The sequence below is a fragment of the Plectrocnemia conspersa genome, unplaced genomic scaffold (genome assembly GCF_051122295.1).
Source record: "Plectrocnemia conspersa isolate PC_06_02 unplaced genomic scaffold, ASM5112229v1 ptg000012l, whole genome shotgun sequence".
In the NCBI taxonomy this organism is placed as follows: Eukaryota; Metazoa; Arthropoda; class Insecta; order Trichoptera; family Polycentropodidae; genus Plectrocnemia; species Plectrocnemia conspersa.
The window spans coordinates 30,725,573-30,745,283 of record NW_028277176.1 but is presented as its reverse complement, the minus strand read 5'-3'; the positions used below and the strand labels follow the sequence as shown (position 1 = coordinate 30,745,283).

Genomic DNA, 19,711 nt, shown 5'->3' with positions numbered 1-19,711 from the left:
GAAATCATCAGAAATTCTTTTTCATATAAATATATTATATATTGAGAGAAAATTATATCGATACATGTAAGTTTCTTATTTTATTTTATGTTTCAAAAAATTTATTTAATCAAACTTTATTTAAAAATAAATTATACTTAATTGATGGTCACCTAATTATATTCAACATAACGACTTTATTGATTTTTATTATAATAAATATTATTATTTATATTTTTTATTAATTGCTAATGTGTATAATAAATATATTTATTTAAAAAAAAATATTAGCGTATTATCTAAATATCGTAACTGGCCAAACATACAAACGGTAAACTGGTTCATTAAACTTGTTTATGATTAGTATATAACCCATTCAAAAGATATTCTATGCAGATCGATATGCTGTATTTTGCTCTTAAAAATAACAAACATATTATTTTATAAATGGATTTCAAACTGTTTATAATTTGAATAGTAATCGCCAATTGAAAAAATATATACTTTAAGTTGACTTGCTAAGAGAATAACAAACTCAATATGCATATAACTGTTATCTGCAGGTCGAAGGACTTATCGCATTTGCTGATTATATGCTGTGTATTGTTCTTTATATTATTTATATAAATACTTGGATATCGAACTGTTATCTAAGTTAATTCACAATTACTAAAAAAAACATACTACAAACTTTTAAGATATAAGTTTTCGCAAAAAGACATGTGATGTGTTTTTGTTTGAACATATGTTTTGCTTAGCTAAGTACAACTTATAAATGATGATTATGTATTTGATCTTTAGTGGTCTGTGAAATTCAAATTCAATTCAATATTCATTGTTCAAGTTTGTTTAAATATCAATGAAGTGATCAGCCATAATGACTCAGTGGCCATAAATAATCATATCGCTTATTAGTAATGACAAGTCTTTTTATGCATATTTATGATGAAGATATTGATATGGCGACCGTTTATCGTAATTCTTAAACACCCACATTCGTGTATTGTCTATTTTTTGTACATAAGTTGCCGTTTTGTATGGGATGTTTTATTCTCAAAAATAGTGTTAAACCCTTCACACATTTTTACTTTAATTTACATTTACGAGTATGTTTTGTACAATCAGATTAATATATTGAGAGTTTTGAACTAAAAAGTGTGAGAGATTTTTGAGTTTTTCATACTGAATTTAACCCTTCATGTTTGCTTTATATTTTTTTGTGTTTATATACTTTGAAATTTTATTATTTTACTGCGCTATAGAAAAAATCAAATTATTTTTATGTTGCATTGCAACAATTGATAATAATGTTTTGATATGTGTTGTAAAATCTAAAAGTTCACGTTTGCTATTCATAATGTTAGGTGATGGCGTGGCTGGACCATATCTGACGATCGAAGTGGAAAGGTAGTTAAATACCTGCGTATATATCTAGACCCTTTGCATACTAAACATACTGAACGGAAAAAAATACTGTTCTGCAGAATTTTTGGATATCTTTCAGACATTCGATCAAGTATAGTTTAGTTTGGCCTGGAGAAAATAGTATTTTTTTCCTAAATTCTGGTATCCTCCAGGAAAGCGTGCTTTGGCTAGTTTTATATTTATTGTATTTTGTAGATCTCAAAAAGACGGAACGTAACATAATGGTTATATTTACTGTGGTATTGGCATGACATGACAACTCAATCACTGTTTTAAAAATGCTACAAGACGTGATAAAGAAGTAGAAAATAAATAATATGCATGTAACGATTTCCATAAGAAAATGAAATCGCCTGTTAGTGTTCTTTATTAAAAGTTGACCACAGGCATTAAACGTAAAGTACAGAAGACTGACTTGACAAAATCATATTTTCAACAAAAGAAAGTATCAAGATATCAAGCTTAGAAAAAAATACTGACTTAAAGGCTATGTGTCATGGCTGTTTTTAAAATGCAAAATGTAAAAACTATACTGAAACCTATTTAGAAATATGGAATATAAATGTGGGGGGCCGCCAGCACCTCTAACATAAATATAATATAGAGATTCGAGGCCAAGTGTCTTAGAATGTTAACTAACGCCCCATGGTATGTGCTCAATGAGGTCATATGTCAAGACTTCGGTGTCAGCTTCGTAATGGCGAAAATAGGCATTTATAACAAAACATATATGGACCGACTAATGCTTAACAAATTTAATTCACAAGATGGCTAAAAAAAGCTGAGCAACAAGATTTTCCAACTAATAACTGCTAGTGATGACAACTGATTGCGGTAAAAAACCAAATGATCTCTCCTTACAAGCCAGATCTATATATCGTAGCTGCTGATTGTTCGCATAAGACAGATTTTAGAAGAAAAAAATAATCAGATTAATAAACCGGTTATAACATATGCTTGCTCGGCGTGGAGTAACATGAATAATCTATTTTTTACTCTAATTTATTCAAAATAGATCAGAAGAAATAATATTACCAACACATTTGCGCATCTACCACTCCGAAAAATTCGTGTTTGCAATACCTTCTTTTGTTTTCACTTCGCCAGCCATCCTTATCATAAAAAGGGCGCGGTCATTTCTCTATTATACAACAGAATTACTAGGAACTGATATATAACGTTATATTTGCCAGAGATAAATCAAATGTATCTCTTTTATGTTGATATGTTGCGCATATACATAAATACAAAAATATCGAACACGCTCAAATATTTTTTTTAATTTGCGCCGAAAAATCGGCCAGTTGGATTTTTCGCATAGATAATGTTGGCCGATATTTCTGCCCTCTTGGACTAAAATATACTTTAAATCCTACTCCGATAAAATTACTAAATTCCCTACAATTAGCATTATTTTATTATACGCTTCTGCTTTCAAGCAATATGAGCATCGTGAAATATTGTTTTCGACAAATAAAATGTATGGATATAAAAAAAAATATTTTTGTTAAAATCGGTATTTTATTTTGTAATTCCGGAAGTACCAAAAACCATACGCAATACCGGTATTACCGATATCAGTACATATCTCGATCTTGATTTTATATAAAATATTATGATGGTATTAATTTATGAAATTAGGGAAAATTCAGGTTAACCTAATCCATGATGATCAATCAGAATTATAATTATATTTTTTTTCAGGGATCGCTGACTTATATCATTGGTCTTTCCTGCTTAAATATTGTCAGAAAAATGAGAGGAGATCAACTATTCTCCTGTTTGGGCCTCTTTTGACTAAACATGAAGATTTGGGCGCTATTTGGAATCCTGAATATTACGTCCGAATGTTTATAAAAAACACATTTGCGCTGGCATATCTTGTTTGTTTGCGAAACTGTCAGTTATTTTGAAAGGTCTTCATTTTTCGTTAGTTAGTCAATATTTTAACGTTTTATCGCTAGTCCATCATGGCTTAAAATTTTATTCTCTACTTATCATATTAAAAAATGATTAATTCGCTACGTATTAATTTAATATTCGCACACGTATTAATATTAATACAATCTATCTTGTTGACTAAATTATATTCCCGTTTTGATCGACCTTCAATCTTGTTATCAATATCGGTTAAATCCCAATTGTTATATTCTCATCTCCCGTCTTCTACGTCATACACACATACACAACACTGAAAAGGTCGTACGGCACGTTTTGTATCGCCCCTGGAGCAATTTCGCTCGGTTGTGCATTGAAATATGGCACCATCGGTGGCCGATCGAGTGACTGGTTCAACACAGGCTCTATCTACCTACCCCCATCGTATTATATACATACATATAGTACGGGGAGTCAATCTTCATAATACGTAATAGATCGTTCCCGAGCTCGCTCGCGAAAATTTAACGCGTCGCCGCGAAAAATTGACTGACACAACGGCTTCGCGCCGTCATAAAAAAGCGCCATTTGCTCAGTATTTTAGCTGATGATCCGCTTTATCCTTATCTTTTATTCATTTTCATATTTTCCGGGCTCGCGCCGTTGGAAGTTTCCATTCATTAATAGAAACGACTCGTTTTTCCGAGCGCGCGCGCGCGCGGGGTTAACTTCGTAATACACCCGCACAAATTTCCACCCCAACTCCCCCCCATGGTTATGCATATATTAATTTTGAGAAGAATATGCGACGTGTGAATGTTTGATAATGCGATACGGTTCGTTATTAATTAATGGGAAGCGACGTGCGAACGTGACGCGGCCTTGACAAAATTCAGTGGCGAGGAATGGTTTGATATTTTTTTGAATTATATTTTATAAATATTTATCTGTGTCAGTTAAAATTTTTTTAAAAGCTAAGACACCTTCAAATCGTATCTCATGGATCATTAAAGCAGTCCATAAAATATTTTTCACTATTATTTATTATGCTTCAATATAGCAGGTCGAAACATGACAGCGACGTCTAAAAATAGGTCTGTTAGTCAGAGAATTATCAAAGAGAACAGTTTTAGATTTTGCATGTAAACATATTATTACTATTTTAAATTACCTCGCTGCAATAGGATAGCGTAAATATTTATTTAAAAAATGAAATAAATGTTATATGATATATCTTCTCAGTCGTTGTACTCGTGATCCTCCGTCATGTTTAGTGTATTTCATTTCTCGGCAAATTTGCACATATGAAAAAATGTATGTAATGTACAGTATGTATTTATAATGTAGTATATATCATTCTTTATGGATTTTTTTACTGGTTTCATTTACGACAGTTCAGATCAATATTTATTTGTATAAATAAAAATATTTTTAATAATTTATTTAAAAATTTTAAATGGGGTGTTATTAAAATTATCTTTAAAATGTTTTATTGATGTTCAATTAAATTACTTTCCATTCATCACATTATATTTATTTTCGTATTTTGAAAAAAATTACATCTTATCGTATAATTTACATGAATTCTAGTTCAACCCTTTTATGCCAGATTTAGTATGTTGTAACTAAAATTATAATTTTAATTATTTTATTTTTGTTGTTTTTTTTATAGGACTACTTTGGATTGTTAAAACTAAATAAAACACATAATTTATATTTTAAAGTAAAATATCTTTATATATATATTTTTATTAATTTATTTTTTTAGCTTAATAGCAAATTTTTAAAATCTTTGATTTAGATTATATTTTTTATAAAAATCTTAAAAATTTTAATTTTAATTAATCTTTAAAATTTTAATACCAAAAACATACAAAAATCAACTTCTAGGCAGCATAAAATTACCAAGGAAATGTCTATCTGCCTATGGTTACTTACATATTTTTACATAGTTCAAACTTGGTGTATTTACCTACCTAGTTTAGCCTCTATTTCAGTTTTTTTATTTTCTTAACTATATAACACGATTTTTTATATCTTGTGCGTCACGAAGTTTTACTAATAGGATTTAATTGGCTCATTGCACTTTTTGCATACGTACGAATTATGAATCGGCTCTCTGGCAATTAAAGGGTTAATTTAGCTGGCGAAAAAATCCCTAATAATATAATCATTATTTTTTGATTGACTGGCTAACGTTTAAGAAAGTCGAAACAAAGTGTTTGCTATTTTCACCACCTGCGCTAAATGCAACTGTAATATTTTTTCATTGCAGCGACTGTAATAATCTATTTAAACATATTTTAACATAGTTAAAATATTTTAGTTCACTTCCTTGTGTTAAAAAATCTATTTTTTTAAAACTTTAATTATTAAATTATATAAAATAGAATAAAATAAAAATCGTACGAAAAAAAATATGTCCCATAATAAATAATAAAGTGATATTAAAATTAAAATACAATCGAAAATTTATATACTTTTATTAACATAAACTTAATATATTTTTCGGCTATTGCCGAACGGATGTTTTATCTATATCTCCTAAAATTCACTAATAAGTTATATTTAAATTAAATAATGAGCTGTAAGTTACTCTACAACAAAGCATGTTTTTGAGCTCAAATTTTTAGTTTTCGAGCACAGAGCGCAAATATATAAAAAAATATTTCATTTTTTTTTTGTATTTATGTGAAAATACATAATAAGGTTTTTTTCTAATAATTCACTTCTAGTAATCACTTATTCATCTTCTCCAATTTTAAATGATATATTTCTTATTTTTTTAAATAAATACTATTACAATCAAGTTCACATCTTTTTCTCACACCCACAATTTACTTATTCTAACATATACCTCACATTATTATAGTTTAAAAATTGCAACACAAACTTTTAATACCGGTTTATATTTTAATTCCCTTATGTTTTTATATTAAATAAAATAATAAAATTAATTAGTAAATATATTTTGCTTCAAGAAATTTATTCTCTTTTTCACGCTCCTTTGCCAAATATATTTGGTAGACTTTTCTTGACTAATAATAGAAATGGTTATACTAAGGGGTGGTCAGTCATAATGTCTTAGTGGCTATAAATAAGCTTATCGCTTGTCAATAACAGTAAGTCTTCTCATGCGTATCTATGACAAAGATCCTAGGTTTGTTTTTTTGCTCGTGATTGACATGACAATGGACATTATTATAAATTGTTCACCCACACATAATACTATTTTATTATGATATTACTTATTTTTTTAATTTAATACAAAAAAATCCATCGATATTTTCATGAATATTGACAATACCATAAAATATAAGCGATATTAAAAATGTATAGTTTACTTTGAAAAATTGCAGAAATTATAAAAAAATATACATATAAATATCTGATATTTATTTGACATAAAATAATTTTTAGTTCAACACTACTAACAATTAATTATTATTTTTTTATTTGCTACGATATTTTATTTATTGAGCTTGTAAGATCTAGATTGGAAATCCAAAGGTGACAGGTTCAAATCTTGGTAGCAAGATCACATTTGTATAATATTTATAAAAATGAGGTATAATTGAAAAGCAGCCCAGTTAAGCACTAAAATGCTTAATCAATTATACAGATGTCATTAATTCCTAGACTGAAAAGTTTGATATTTAATACTTTATTGTAGGTTGACTTATCCCGTTATATCGCATTGGGCTAAAATTGTCTCGTCAAGGTAGAGGGAAAAAATCTTTAAAACCATTTTTTTTTTAAATATTTTAAGTCGTCAGCACAGCCAATAATCGTTGTGTATATATTGAACAAACCCTATCAACACAACAATATTATATATATTAAATGACTCGACGATATAAAAATAATATAAATATAAAAATAAATATTTCGCACAAATTTAATAAAAAAATCATATTTATGTAATATGACAGTAACTGGTTGTCAACTCCTAACGTGTGATTGTGTTAGTCTAGCGTGCGTGTGTTTTGGATCAAAAGTGGAAGCTCTGACGTTCACTGTTTTATAACTTTCAAAATTTTCCAATTGTAAACTGTATGCTTTTCTAGCATCTTAACAGCTAAAAAAGTTAGCAGTTTCTAAAATAACTTCAAAAGCTTTTATTTCAAAAGCTCTAACTCTAGATGTGCTTCCTAAAATCCTTAGTGAATATTAATGTAACTTTTAGTATTTCATAGAAATTCAAAAATGTATTCGTTTTAAATAACAAGTCGATAATTGGACTTGAATCGACCCCAACTAATATTTAGTATTTATGTATTTGAAGGCCTTCTTACTGTTGGACAATATGAAGTGTTTATGAATTAAATTATCTTATCATTGTGGCAAATATGTGCTTAATTGTTGTAGAGAATGTGCTCTTTAGCAATTTAAAAATATTATCATGACAAAACATGTTTTTCGCATGTGGTTCAATATTTTTTAAAGAGTGCCACGCTGGCCCGAAAGGATTTGACACGCCTGATATGCGTTATTAAATAACAAATAAACAGTTCGGAGTCTTTTTGATCGCGGGTGGGGCACGTGCCGTCCACCCGACACCCCCAGACCACTTTCGGCTGACCACGTGTGATCCTCCTCGCGTAGAGAAAACGGCTACGCCATACCGTCACGTGCCACCTTCACCCCATTACATAGAATCCTTTGAAAAATGAAGGCCATTTCACTTTTCCATACGACCCGCGCATACATCGGACTAATTAAAACTTGGCATAAAGCAAATTTTCTGTCGGAAAAATATCCGTGTTTATCGAAAAGTTTCTCGACGCTAATGTTGGAAAGCGGTACACGTCTATTATCAGAATTCAGAGCTTTGTTTGAGTTCCCTTTTGTGTCGGAGGCACAGAAAACAACACAAAAATATTATATCTGGAATATGTACAAAATACGCGGTGCGGGTTGAAAAAATCAAAGCCTGCAGCTATTTGTTCGTATGAAAGCGCGAGTTCTTGAATTGTGTTTTTGCTAGAATTCGATCATTTGAATAACGACGCGGATAAGGCGAATGGAAGCTCGGTGGTTTGAGTTTGAGTTTGTTTTACGCTTCGGCTTTTGCATTATGAGAATTTAATATTGCGAAAATATTGGTTTAATGTATACAACATAAAGATAATATACAAACCGTGGTGCTGTGGAGAGTAAAAAAATATTATTTATTTTTTATTTGTACGTTTTTATATTATTGTAATTTTTTTTTTAAGAATTTGAATACAATTTTTTCATACTGAAAAAAATTTAATTTAACCCTGTATTTTCTGTTTAGTACTGAAAATAATCCACAGCTCTTTGTACAGTTGTGAAATTGTGAAAAGAATGCAGACATTTTGACTTGAATTAGCGTATCTGATAAATATTATTGTTAACAATATATGCATACAAAAACTTTAAAGGGGATAGGATTTTACCATCTACTAATTTAAAAAAATACGCTTTGAAAATGATGGACTGTGTGTTGTTTTTGGAAAAAAAAAATTATAATACTGTAATGTTTCTTAAACTATGTGAAAGTTCACAAAGTAAGCAATCAAGTCGAAAGGTATATTGTTATTAGTGAAATAAAAGCGAACATACAGATGTGGCCAAATTATAGTTAACATGGCGATTCTTATACATATTTTGATTATTTTATCAACTTTGATGCATTTTTATAATAGATAATTATAATTGTTAACTTTCGTTTTTCGCTAATATTATTAAAAAATATATTGTAGGTATAATTGCATCAATTCTAGGAAAGTGCATTTTTTCGTCTTTCCAGTAAGTACATAATGGCGAGCCTCTAACTCAACACGTGCGCGCGACCTTTTTTTTGTTCTATTCATAGAAAACAATATCAAGGACATTAAAAAATTAAAAGCTTGTAAATAAAACACTTTAATAACATATTAAAAAAATTATTTTGACCTAATTTCACATTTATTTTTATAAATTCTTGTATTCTGCCTGTTATTGATAAAAACAGATTTTGAATTATTTTAAGATCGATCTCCTTTTCTCGCACTTCCATGATATGTTTTTTCAGCTCGGATAAATTTTTTGATCGTTTTAATTATTGTTTATGATTGCCTAAAATTTTCAATTGAGTTCAGGTCGGAGCTGTTTCCTGGTCATGTTATTGATGTTATTGTAAAAAATATAATAGAACTCACAGAATGAGCTCGATGGCATGGCGCAAAATCGTCATGCAAAATGGGTTCAGCAGTATGTTGGGAAAGTTCTTCAAAGGTTGGAATAAAGTCGTTTTATACTACTAATTTATATATTTTTGCATTCATGGTGCCCTGGACGAAATTCACAAAGCCCAATCTATAAGCTATCATGCACCTCCAGATTATCACATTAAGTGAGTGCTTGATGAATCGATGAATGCATAAGGGATGAAATTTTTACTTTTTCTACGGCGCATGATCGCTTACCATCTGCTCCAAACAGATTAAATTTGAATTCGTCGCAGAAAGCCACTTTTCTCCAATCTTCGACGGTCCAATGGCGATGAGCTTCTGTCCATTCAAGGCGATTCTTTTTCATTTTCTCAGTAAATAGTGTTTTTTTACTTGGTTTGCTTATCAGCTTCAACCAAATGTCTCGAAATATTCGAGTTAGATTGCAATTCTGTTTGTATTTTAGCAGCAGATTTGAATCGATATTTTTTATGATATCTTTTAATCTGCGGTCTTCTCGAGTACACGTCATATGCTTCTGTCCACCCCCTTGAACCTTCTCTAGAATTCCTGTTTAGCGATATTTTTATTACATTTTTAAATAACAGAACCACTTAACTCCACTCTTCGCGCTATCTCTAGAATTGAAACCGTTTTTACAAGATATGCTATTATTTTAGATTTTACTGTGATCAACATTTGTTTAGATCTTTCCTTGATTTTGGGGTTTTCTATACATAACCGAGGCTAACGTACAACTGAGGAGGCTTTACAAGTTAAAATATATTGTTAATTATTACCACAGATCACTTTATCATAAAAAAATATAATAGAACAAGTTTTAATGAAAGAATACAGAAAACATTAAATTGTCCACAGCCTAATTATTCTGATTTTTATTATTAAAATAATGTTCAAAGATGAAAACTATTTTTCTTCTGATCAGGCGCGCACGGTGGGTAACAATGCCTTTCGCTGGCGTGTGGAACGCGTGTAACGCACGCTCTTATCTCTCACTCACTCTCGTCACTTAATACGTGAGCGAGCGAAAGGGAATGTATCTCACCGTACGCGCTTTCTTCTGATACTATACGAATCGTTGAAGAAGTTATGCCTTCCATAAGTTACCACAATACTTTGTGAAATTTAATCAAACTAATGGATGAATTATATTCTGTTACTGCCACAGCTGTTAAAAGTATAATTTTGATACTTTTAATGAAGTAAATGTGAGCAGCATTTTTGGTAATAATTTTTTTGCTTGGATGATTTTGTAAATTATCTGAATTCTAAAATGTCGGCAAAAACAATGGATATTATTCAATTATATCGTTACGAAGAGATACGGAATACAACATATTATCTTAGACAGTTAAATTGATATTTAAAAATTCCATAATTCTCATCCGTTTCGAGGCGTTAATTCTTCATACGCATCCGTAAAAGCTATTTTTTATTTCGAATAATTTATTTTACCCTGCGTAAAAGTACTATTGTTATTTTTATCTACTTGGTAACAATCGCCGAAAGTGGTCATCTTGAAATTTTACTTTTATGGCGTAATAATATTTTGTGCATGTGTCCAAAAAATGATGCAATTGCCCCGCCAACATCCTCATCTTTGATTCGCCAGAGCTGTCTCAAATCAGCAATATGATAGAGAGGCAGACGTGCGGGCAGAGATAAAGAAAGGAATATGGAGACGCTGTTAGTGAATTTACTAGTAAAAATGTAATTTCACTGAAATATACACATAGACTCTGTTAATTGCTACAAGTAAAGCACGCTGTCCATAGTTTAATAAATTACGATTTATTTAAAAGCCTTGAAATACACATTTTGATTACGTGCTATAGAAAAATTGTGGAGAGATACCAATTCGAGCGAAAGCACAATCGGCTTATCGCAACAAACATACATATACCTACGTACGTTTCAAGTTGTGTATGACGACTGTCAACAGCAGTTTTATTATTTTTTATTTTTTGAAACCGTCCAGCAGAGCGGAAACTTCTCAGAAACACGCGTAGCACATCATGTGCGAAATTAGTTTGATTAAATTTTTATATTTATTGCCACTGACAAAAAAATACACACACATTGGGGGACATATTTTATCCGTCAAAGTGTGCAACTTTTCAGTGTCGTGTAAACGATACGTTAGCACGAAACCGTAACGTTGTGAAATTGTTACTCGGGGACGCTAATTTATATAATTTAACGTGAATTAATTGCGTATTTAACTTTATTTTTGTTTTTATCGAGTTTTCTGCGCCGCCTGCCCGAGCCGAGAATTTTTAATTAGGAAACTTTTTTGCTGTTTTTCGCCGTAATTTGTCGTCTGTGGGTTGATTCTAACGGCTGAGTTGTGGATTGGCCTCGGATTTGCGAAATTAATGGCATTCCCGCACTGCATTGTTACGTAATAATTGTTTTATTGGCAGTACCGGTTTTATGTACTGTTTAATCGCGATTGGTAAATAATATTATACGACACTATTCAAAGATGTGATTGTATTAGTGCACTTCTTAGGGTCATAAAGAATTATATGACTGAGAACACAAACTTTAAATGATCCAAATTCACATTAATGAGTCACCCCTTATCTGGTCCTTATATTTTATTTGCTAAATATTTATGATTTTTTTTTAATCTAAAGTAAACCCATAACTAAATATAAAAAATTCAAACGCAATACGTGAGATTGATAATAATATTATTAAAATATATCATATTTTATTACTGTAGCAAAAATCTTGAATGCAGTGAAATTAAGTTTCAGGAAAGTTTGTCGTTCTAAAAGGTATTATATGTACTCGTAGATAGCATACTAAAATGTTTGCGAGCCATTAGAACGGATTCGTGTAAAGATTCACAACAGTTGTTTGGTCCCCACAGTCTGAATATTCATTTTGTACGTTGATGGATTTATACCTCTGCTTTGGTCTGAAAATTGTGTTGACTGATTTTTTAACATTTTTCCCACCCCTTTCGGATTGCTCACTTTGACCGCCGAATATTCGCTCGAGTAATTAAGAGCGCTCTTGTTTAAGCCTCGTGCCGTTTGGTAAAATGCAAATTTGCCGAACCGAAAAAGCGAAAGCAATCATAAATTCTTATGAATATTTATCGGGACATACAAAAAGGGTCGAAGATTTTCAAAACGCTGACAACGTTCCAATGGGAATAGTATTGTGTCTGAGCGAATGTTGATTGATGTGAACTTTTTCAGATGGACATATATACGTATACAATGTTATTGGTATCAAATCAAAGGTGTCTGACTCTTATTTTGTATGCAAAAATTATAGTAGTAGCTAAATATTTACGAAATGTAACATTTAAAGTACTGACAGGTAAAATCACTATATACTGAAGCCGTTGTCATTTATGTTATTTTTTTCATTTGAGCTACATATGGTTTTAAAAAATGACAGAACTTACTGGTTGTGCTGTGATGTTTTTTTTGGATGACATTACAGGAATTTTGTACTGTATATTTCGCCTAAATATACAATTCCTTTTAGCAGATCAAAAACAAATGTTTTTAGATCTAAATTTTGTATTATAGAATTTTTAATAATCTTGGGTTTTATTTTCTTATTTTGTCACAAATAATCAATAAAATGCAGCTGTATAGTGAGAAATGTCAAATAAAGTAATGATATCAGAAGCAAGTAATGAATCGAACTACCTAGTGTCTTTGTGAAAAGCCATTTTATATGTTTAGAAGCACTCGCACCTTCGTATATCCTAATTGAAAATTATATGTCTTATTTATTATTGTTAAGTTATACTAGGTTGAGTTATACTAGGCAGCTAATATTTTTTTCAGAAGTTAGGGATTTTATCTGGACTTAATGTCATGATCTACTGAGCATACCCTCTCCAGACTAATATCTCTTATTTCTCGAGATTTTTCACTATTTAGAAATTAAATATTGATCCATTTATTTCCTTATACAGTATTTATTTATAATATTACAGTATCTATATAAAAAATCTTTTAACTTAATTAATTTATGCATGTAAATGATATAATACCATATAATAAAAAAAATACATTAAATACAATTGTGCATAAGTATTAAATTATTAATTAATTTAAAATTATTATTTGCGATATTATAATAACTTTCACAGAGATTTTTATTTAATAATATAATCATTATTTAGTCATTTATCCTTGCATGATTAGCTTTTTTGACCTATAAAAAAAACACAGATTTAAGTGTTAATGGCTAATCGTCATTCCTAGAGTCGGTCATAAAATTTATGTTGTCAAAAAATGTATTGGGAGTATAAATTAATTTTTTTTTCAATATTTGCTCTAAATATAGATGTGAATTTAGCAAATTTTAATTGCAGGTGTTTTCAATCATTTAAAATATTCGCATTAATTTATTATTAACAAAAAAAGTACTTTATAAAAAATATCCATTTATCATTTTTCTCGAAAAAAAAACCACTTTGTATAATGCACAAAAATAATTAAAAAAGTATACTTTATATTTCACTAAAAACCAAAGAATTTTTTCGGACCCTATTAACTTTTTGTATGTCAAAATTTGTATAATTTTCTAATCCAGAAAGAATTTTATTAAAATAATGAATAAAAAAGTCTAACATTCTTGTTACTACATAAACATTATGAAAGCTAAACTATTTGCTGAAAAAAGTAATGGTCCTTATGGATTTTAATATTTATAAATTAAAAAAGTTCGAGTTAACAACTGCTGTTTACTCTAAATAAACATCATTGCTAACTTAGCCTTGTAAAACTCGAACTAGAAAAGTGCCATTTTGGGTACTTGCAAATCATTAACAACAATTTGTCCACATTATACTTAATAATACTCAATTACTTCGTTATTATTGCTTTCTATAGCAATCGTAATCTAGTTATTCAATAATAATTTTCTGAATATTCAAGAGGTATTGAGAATTTTTTTAAATTTTTATTTTAATAAATAAAAATTAAGTATCAGTTTCCTACCCAATAAAGCAGAATAGATATGATCTCTACACGTTGAAGACTTTAATTGCGTATTCATTTAACACTTAATTGTTTAAAGTATGGCTAGTAGTATCCACATATTCTTGCAGCATATGATATATCTTTATTAAAGCAATATTCACAGTAAAAGTTGCAACAATCGAACATACATTTATGCAATTTAGGTATAGTAACTTTTTGTTGAGCGATTAATTTTAGTCAATAGCAATTCTACATCAAATTTTCTGCACTTCTATAAAATATAAATATATGTAAGAATATGAGACTTAGTTACGTCCCATTTAAAAAGTTGAACATATCAATCACGTTATCAACAGATATATTTTTCTAAACATCAGCATCATTCTCCTGTCTTGTTTCGAATGAATAATCACGTCCAACCGCATTATAAATCTCCTGGCCAATTTAAGATATTTTTTGCTCACTTCCATCTGAAACCCAAACCCTTTATTTTCCAGGCCGCAAACAAGAAGGGGGTCGAAAGCGTGAAAAATTATAACTGCACCGTTTCCGCGCGTCCGTGTGTGTGTTTGCATCACGTGTTCGGTATCGGTCTTAGTTAATCAAAATGTCAAACATGGCAGCTTTTACCTGGTAATTAGCACAGTGTTCTGGTCGGTGTGTGTATGCCTTGATACCCAGGTGTTTGGTACACCGCTCGGGCCGCATTTAGATACACGGTTAAGATTTACATCTCGCTCGTTATACAAAACTCGTGTAGGTATATAAAGCTTTTACCGTTTCACTTTTCCGCGTGTTTTTCCCTTTTATTTTTGTGTGTAACTTAGTGGAAGTGTTCGTAATCTGGGTGTTTTATGGAATACCTATGCTCGTCGTGCATTATAAAACTTTACGTGTATTTTATATGGTTATTAGCATAGTGCTTGTTGAAAATTTAGCTGATAGCATACCTAAATTAAGCTTGCCTAAAAATACTCTAGAATGATACATGAGGATGATTCTCCTGCGTGTTGATATTGTAAGTTATGAACCATCATGTTATATGTTTTTTTTGCTTTCCTAAAATAAACATTTGCAGGTTTAATTAGTATTATAACACCTTAATTACAAACTTTTGCCTCAGACACGTCATACATTTTCAACACGTAATGAAAGAAAAAAACGACCTCGGAAACGGTGATTGATTGTCAAGTCCCGAGCATAACGATTTCATTAGAGAATGCGACGAACGGATAAAAGTGTTTTATTCGCGGCCTGGCAACACTTCTGCGTCTCAATGGAAACCTTACCATCTAGATAAGAGGGGAAAAGTTTGCGTTTTAATTCCCGCGGCTTTTCCGCGAAAGGCGGTTCGTTCTCGTATCGGTCGTATTTATCTAGAGTCGTTTTTCAGGAAATCGGAAATCGCATTAATTATTTATTATTCACCCGAGAAGGTCTGAGATCATAATTAGATCTTTCGACGCAATTCACAGCTCGGTTCAATTGAGTTTTTTGCCAGTACTTAATATGGCTTTTTTATTGGTTACCCTAAATTAAAAATGCTGATGTTACCCTTATACATTGTTCTCCATTTACGTTTAATCTAAGGTTTTTTGACATCATACTGTCATAATTATTCACAATTTAGAAGTCACTATAACGACTACTTAAAAAACGAAAAGAAATATCTGCTACATTACATCATTTTGAACACATATCATTACCACAAAAATCAAGCGTCAACGATTCTCAATATTTTACGGACCACTTAATAGCACAATCCGTCTTGAAACATGAACCACCCATTATCACCGCTAATAAAAACTATTGTTCTTTGAACTCCCTAGTTAACGATCGCCGAAGTAGCCACCTAGACCATGTTTTCTCTTAAGGCGTGAACACGTCTTGGAGATGTGTTCAAAATCAATGCAATTACTTCGTAGACATCCTTTTCTCGAGTTGTCTGGACGTCCCTTTTAGTTATCGATCTCTCGTCTTTTTATGAAATAGATTACCCGGGTTTCAATACATGTTTATAACACTTGTTTGGCAATGATATTTGAGCATGACTCAATCTTTTGTCAACGTTTTCTGTGCTTTCAAAACTGTTTAGCGAACTGGTAGCCGCACCCATTGAAGGCACAGATTTTTTTATAAGACAATTTATAACAAATAACTAAACTTGGAATCTAGAACTACTAAAAAAAAATTTACGCCATTAAATCAAGATATCAGGCATTCAGGCATTTTATGTTTATATTTTGGTCTTGTCGTAGTAACCGATTCTGAAGATTAGTGAGTTAATATGATTTCGCCTAATATTTTTATTGTTTTTACATATGATTATAGCAATGTTCTTTAATTGTTGCCATAAAAAATCTACTTAATTTTTTATTAATTTTAATTGCTTTATTTTGAATAAATTCAAATTTATAAAAAATGTTATTACTATAAATGTTACTCCACACCAAGCAAGCGTATGTTAATATTAGTATAATTAGCTGTTTATACAGTAAGAAGAATATTTTTTCTTGCTAATGTGCTTCTTTGTTAAATATCGGTTTCAGTGTCGCAAAAATAAGGAATGCGTTTCGCGATACGCTTAGTCAATTTAAAGCGAAAGTCTAGATATGTACCCAAGTATTTGACGCATTCTTTCAGAATTTTTTCGGACTGGATCATTCCGGACACGAATTTTGCGGACAGGAACTTTCCGGACATTGCTTTTTCCGGACACTAATTACTTCGGACATAGATAATTTCGTTGCATTTAATTCAAGTTGATTGCTACATTCAACTCCGTGATCATAAATTCAACAATTCAAATCTTGATTTATTTTATTGAAATAATAAAAATATTTTATAGATGTCCGAAATAAGCAGTGTCAGCAAAAATCCTGTCCGGAAAAATCAGTGTCTGGAATAATCATTGAATCCCTTTGAGAGGTAGAAGCAAGGGCTGTCTGCGTGTTATAAGATATATTGATTTATTTTTTATTATTTTTTTATTTGCCTAAATAATTTTGGCAGACGGATAGTGTTATGTGGCAATTATCACCGAGTTATTTATTTTGAACAATTGATTAATTTTTGTGTAATAATTACATGGGTTTTGAATAAAATGATATAAATGCTAGCGCACGAAGCCCCGCCGGTCGTTGCGTTCCCATATTAATCCAACAAAAACGAATGTTGCCCTCATCCCCGTCATGTCAGTGAGGCAAGAGTGCGGCTTAGTTTGTGGCAAAATAAATCCCCCCGCCCCTGCATATTTATTAAAGATACGTAGATTTTATTTTTTATTATTTTTTGAACCAGAATGTCGCTAATATATATGTAGAGTAAAGAACAACGGTCCTAGCAAAAAACTCTGTAGAACTTAAAATATAATTTTACTCTGTAACAAGAAACAGCATAGCTTAATTTATCTAGGTATGAGCTTATGAAATAATCAAGGGATTCGTATTTAGATAATTTATAGATTTAAAAAGTATTCGATACAAACAGTATCGAATACTTTTTCAATATCTATCATTAATAATTGCTTTTCAAATGTTCAAATTAATTTTGTAAATCGTTTAATGGATTTAGCGAGAACGATATCATTAATTAATAATTTTACTACCGATAGATTATTTTAAGCGCACAATGACTGTGCCTCCTAATTCAACTAAGGTCGAATTAGGAGGCACAGTCATTGTCTGATATAATTCAGATACTAAACAACCCATAAAAAGTCGATCGACCTCGACAGCTAGCTTATATCCGGCCCTTCTCCAACCTGACCTGCAAAATACATAGAACCACAGATATCGATGTAAATCAGAAACAGCTTTCTTCTTTTCAACACAAAGCAACAAGCAATAACAATTAACATTCTAGCCAACTAATTTTTATAGTCAGTAGTAAAACTATTTATACATCTTTTGGGATCTTGGGTGTTGGTGGAATTAAATTGAGCACATAACTCTTTTATTAAATTAAAATTTATAATATTAATGTATATACATCGAGCACAAAAATAAAAAGCACTAATATAACGCCATTAATTACACGTCTTACGGAACATATTATCGGGAGGCACAGACCATTGGCGACGCGCCATGTATGAGTTTTTGTCAAAGTTCAAAATTTAGTTTCCACGAAACGTATCTTATATCATTTTAGATCAAACCAATGGAGTAAGCCCTATGGAGTGACGTTATACATATATAATAATATATTTCAAGAGGATTTGATACATCTGTATCGTTATAATGAGTACGGGCCGCAAAGGGTTAAACCCGTCCAGTCCCTCAAAAGAGAGCGAATAGTACTAGTAGTATGGGTGTGCGAGTGTGAGTCCGTTGCAGCGTCACGTAGAGGGCGGCAGCGGCGTCCCGGAGCCAGTCCCGGCCCGGCGTCGCGACGCCTCGCACGCGTCCCGGCGCTGAGCCCCCGCGCCCCCCATTATGAAAACAAACACCGAGCGTCACGTGTTCTACGTCGCGAGGTATCCGCACACGTACACGTAAAACAGTGAACAGTGACTCGCGTTACAAATATAATTTTCACTTTATATTATAATCATTTTATTCTGTATAATATATAATTTTATATACACATACGTTGTTTTGTATTGTAGTAAAACAGTGAGCTAGTGAGGCGTAAATATGAATCATTTTATTGCGGTTTTATTGTATGTATATGAAAATTGTTTGAGTTGTTACATCATTGATTGAAATAGAATGTGATATGTTTATATTAAACAATTTTTTTTCGACTGATTTATTCAAGTAAACATATAAATATATACGTTTATCTTTCGGTGTTATGATATACATTTATTTGTGAGCGTGTTTAATAATATTGGCATGACTTTAAAAGTAAACATATATTTGCTCATTTAATAAATGTCATTTTACTAATAAAGTATATCATATTAAAATGTTTTAATAATAACTCTAAACCATAAACATATACAATATCTTTTAAAATAACTATATAAGCTCACAATAATATAATCAAGGAAAATATATTTTGTGCATCTAAATTAAATTTTTATACATATTTTTATTATATATTTTAATGCCTCACTATTGAAAAATAAATTTATTGTAAAATTAAATATTTATCTTTTATAATAATAAACGAAAAAATCGCTCTAATTTTTTTAATTAATTAAATAATTTTAATTGTGTTGTGTTTGTGAATTAATAATACTTATTTTTTTATTTAATTAGTTGAAAGTGTGCTATTTCAATTAAATTAACCATGTAAGTAAATCTCAAAACGTAATTACGTTTATGA

The 19,711-nt window shown here is 30.6% G+C and overlaps 1 protein-coding gene across 10 annotated transcripts in view; it reads left to right on the top strand.

Moving 5' to 3' along the window:
* LOC148228951 (uncharacterized protein CG43867) overlaps nt 1–19,711 on the top strand; it is a 379,323-nt gene that overhangs the window by 228,574 nt on the left and 131,038 nt on the right. The window contains exons 1-2 of one of the 10 annotated variants that reach the window (XM_088199472.1): nt 19,187–19,287; nt 19,645–19,677. The exons of 7 other annotated variants lie outside the window; for them this stretch is intronic. The gene's annotated coding sequence lies outside the window, so the exon portion shown is untranslated. Of the gene's footprint in view, nt 1–18,809; nt 18,915–19,186; nt 19,288–19,644; nt 19,678–19,711 lie in introns of those variants that run through there. 2 more of the 10 variants (XM_088199464.1, XM_088199463.1) reach the window with 2 other exon arrangements.